The sequence below is a fragment of the Lolium rigidum genome, chromosome 7, assembly GCF_022539505.1.
Source record: "Lolium rigidum isolate FL_2022 chromosome 7, APGP_CSIRO_Lrig_0.1, whole genome shotgun sequence".
NCBI classification, from domain to species: domain Eukaryota; kingdom Viridiplantae; phylum Streptophyta; class Magnoliopsida; order Poales; family Poaceae; genus Lolium; species Lolium rigidum.
The window spans coordinates 153,755,410-153,759,429 of record NC_061514.1 but is presented as its reverse complement, the minus strand read 5'-3'; positions in this window follow the sequence as shown (position 1 = coordinate 153,759,429).

The window sequence follows — 4,020 nt, the reverse complement described above, 5'->3', positions numbered from 1 at the left end:
ATACTTTTATCTCGTAGACTAACATAATAGGCGGATAATGTGTGGACTACTAGTAATTCTCTTAATTACCACTTCAGGATATGAAAAAATATATCTCTTCTTGGTATCAATCAATGCTCTAGATTATATATAAATGCACTAATTAGTGTTAATGACTCCCTTCGTTTTTATTACTATAGGTGATGGGTTAGGTGTTAATGACTCCGTTGGTCTTTATTTCCCCAGGTTCTTGGTTAGGCAAAGTCAAAAAAGGTGCCACGCGTTATAATATTGATCAACAATTATTTTTTATAACATTAATTTGGGATACCAATATTAATTACCTACAATATATTACTTTGTTACAATGAATAAGGTATCTAACTGTAGTCAAAAGCCTAAGTTTGATCAATGTTATAGACAAAAATATGAACAATTATGATGTCAAATCAATATTAATAGATTCATCGTAATATATATTTTTTCTAATATATTTGATTCATCTTGTGGATATTAATATTTTCTTCTTTATATTTGATCAAACCTAGTAAGTTTTCACTATTGACTAAATTTATAATCCTTATTCATCGGAAAGGAGATAGTAGTATTTTCTCGTAGACTAACATAATAGGTGGATAATGTGTGGAGCTAGTAATATTTTTTAAATTTCACTTTAGCATAAGAAAAATATATAGTAGCTATGCTTGGTAATCAATCAATGGTGTAGACTATACAAAGGAAATTATAAATGCATTTAGTGTTAATGACTTCCTTGATTTTTATTACTATGGGTCCTATGTTAGGCAAAGTCAAAGTTATGTGGTAGGCTAACAAAAAAGTGACACGTGCCCGCGTTATAATATTGATCAACAATTATTGATTATAAAATTAACTTGGGATACCTATATTAATTAATTACAATATACACTGTTTCAACGAATAAGGCATCTAAATTTACTCAAATTCTAAGTTTGACCAATTTTATAGGAAAAAAATATAAACATTTAATATTCCAAATCGATGTTAGTAGATTCATTGTAAAATATATTTTCCTTATATATTTTATTCATCTTGCAAATATTTAACATTTTCTTTTTTATATTTGATCAAACTAAGTAAGTTTTCACTTTCGACAAATTTATAATCCTTATTAGGAGGTAGTACTATTATCTCGTAGACTAACATAATTGGTTAATAGTGTGTGAAGCTACTAATAACTCTCTTAATTGTCACTTTAGGATCAGAAAAATATAGCTATGCTTGCTAATCAATCAATGCGCTAGTAGGAAACTATGGAATGAAGCTCCGTGAACAGGGGATACGTGAGCACCCCTAGCTGCTCAACACGTGTCTAACGCCATCCATTATTCCGTGAACGTGTGGATTGGACAAGTCAAAGATTCGCCTCTCCTTTTGCTATCGCCGGCTTGGAGCCTCCATCTTTCTGCGCTTTCTTTTCCCCCGATTCTGCACAAGCTAGAACAACTTGATTGCGTTGACGACGGATTAGAGAATCAAACACCGAGACCCCCGATCGAGATTAAGGAAGGAAGCAGGGGTTCCGATTGCTTACATCGATCGCGTTCTGCACGCGGTTGGTCCGCTTCTTGGAGGAGCGGCGCGGGGCAGCCGGGTGCGGGCGCGTGGCGCAGCGGGCGGATGGCGGCGAAGTCGTGCGCGATCTCGTCCGGGGTGAGCGCGACGGCGAAGCCCCTCTTCCTCGGGCGGCGCCCGCGCGGGCTTCGGGGACCGGAGCGCGGCGTGAGGCCCGCCGCGCGCCATCCGGCCTCGACGCGGCGTAGCGGAGCGGGCGTCGGGCCCGGGCCGGAGCAGCGGCGAGGCCGGCGTCGGGGAGGTGAACGGCGGCCGCGGGCGTCTTGGCGGCGAGCGGAGACGAGCAACGATGGCGGTAGGGCGGCGCAGGCGCGAGCGGCTGAGGGGTGGCGCTGGGCGCGGGTGGTCTCCGCGCAGGAGCGATGGCGAGGAAGAATCCCGCATCGGCAGCTAGAGGAAGGGCGGAGCTGATTGGGTCCCGCCGTAGAACGCCGCCCGCCACCATGGCCAGAGCTCGGCGGAGGAGGCCGCGCCACCTTCTTCCCTCCTCTGCAAGTGGACGCCTCCAGCGAGTTTCTCTCCTCGTGATAGACCGATAGGAGAAGCAGAAAAGGGAGTTCAGGATAATTTTATTCTCTCCATCAAGTGGGCCCCACGAGCATGCATCATGTATCAGGATGAAAAGTCCCTATTGGACCGTGTAGTCTCCGTTAGTTGACAAGCTTGGATGGGGAGCATCCAACGGTGCTCGGCCAAATCCAACGGTGATAAACGGGTGCTCACGTACCCCCCTGTTCACCGAATCCACTCTCGAGAAACTATAAATGTATTAGTTACTAATGTTCATGACTTACTTTGTTTCTATTTACTATGTTTTTTGGATTTTAGTCGAAGTCAAACTTATGTGATATCTAGCAAAATATGCCACGTGCCCACGTTATAATACTATTGATTAGTTATTCAGTATTACAAGACTATCTTTGGGATACATATATTAGTTACAATATACTCATATACTAACATAAAAAGGTGGATACTGTGTGTAGCACTATTAATTTCTCTTAATTGCCATTTTAAGATAAGAAAAATAATATTGATCTTCTTGGCAATCAAGGAATGCGTGTGACTGTACTAAGGAAACTATAAATGCACTAACTAGTGCTAATTACTTTGTTTTTATGTACTATGCATTTTGAGTTTAGTTAAAGTTAAATACTGTAAAATTTAATAAAAATATAGGAAAAAATATTAACATAAATAATACCAAAAGCATACAATGTGAAAATACACTTTTGAAGATTCAATTACCATAGTTTTTGTATTACAGATGTTGATATTTTTTCTAAATATTTGATCGAGCTTTACAAAATTTAACTTTGATTAAACCTAGAAGGCTAGAACAAGAAGTACTAAATAAAAACAGAGGGAGTATGGCTCCACGTAACTGTTACTAATTACTCCAAGGAGTACATGATCACATTAAAATCGTTCTTGAAATTGGTTTGGAGGTGTGATTTCCATTGAGCGAGTCCCACGTGTTGTTGGTGAAGCTTCACTTTTCCTTACGTGATAAGCCAACAAAAAGGTTCCACGTTACTATTCTATCTTATACCCCCTTTTGATCAAGCTCAACTATTTCTTGCGATTTTTTCTGGTACCAGCGACCGGAGTATTAAACCGAACCTTTTGTATGCCCGTGGGAAATGACCAAAGAAAGAGGCAAAATCACTTGGTTCAAAATCAAGGAGGCGTTTCTCATGCTTTCTTTTGGCTTTCCGAAAAGCCCAAAAGCCACCCGATATTGCATCTCGGTCATTCCTCTCCTCTTCTTTGCTGAGAGGGGCGAGTGATTCGTTGGGCGGCCATATTCCACGGATACGTTCGCGATGGTGGAGGCGTGTAGCATTCGATTTGACCGGTACAAATGTGGCGCGCATTAATTTTGAAACATAATCAGGTCGGCTACTGGTCAGCTTTCTTTTCCATTAGTTTTCCTCGTCTTTGTGAACTGAAGTCGACAGCAGAGTTTGGTCTGGTCGTCGCCCCTTGGAATCTCCAAGCAAGTAAGTAACCACGGTGTGCTAGCTAGCTGGGGCGCTAATGCGTCACACACAGCAATCGACCTTAGTTTATGCTAGCGAAACTTTCTGCTTACCTAATTCTTGGTGAGATTGCAAATCCAGTATGCAGCATTGCTTTCTTTTAAGCATCCGCAGCTGGTGCCCTCCAGGCCCCCACCGTGTCCGCTCGGCCATGCTTTGTGGCGTCGCAACGGAGCTGCGGAGGCACCGCTTTTTTTTTATAGGTCTTATAATTTGTAGAATTTTGATTTTTTAGTCAAATTCAACATTCGGCTTACCACATTGTAAGGATGTCTGCCAACCCGTCTGTTTCGTATCGATAAAAAGACGTGGCTAAAGGGGAGCGGATCCTAGCTAAGCTGATCTTTATTATGTACTAGAAGATGAGAGCTCTCAGGCGATTTTT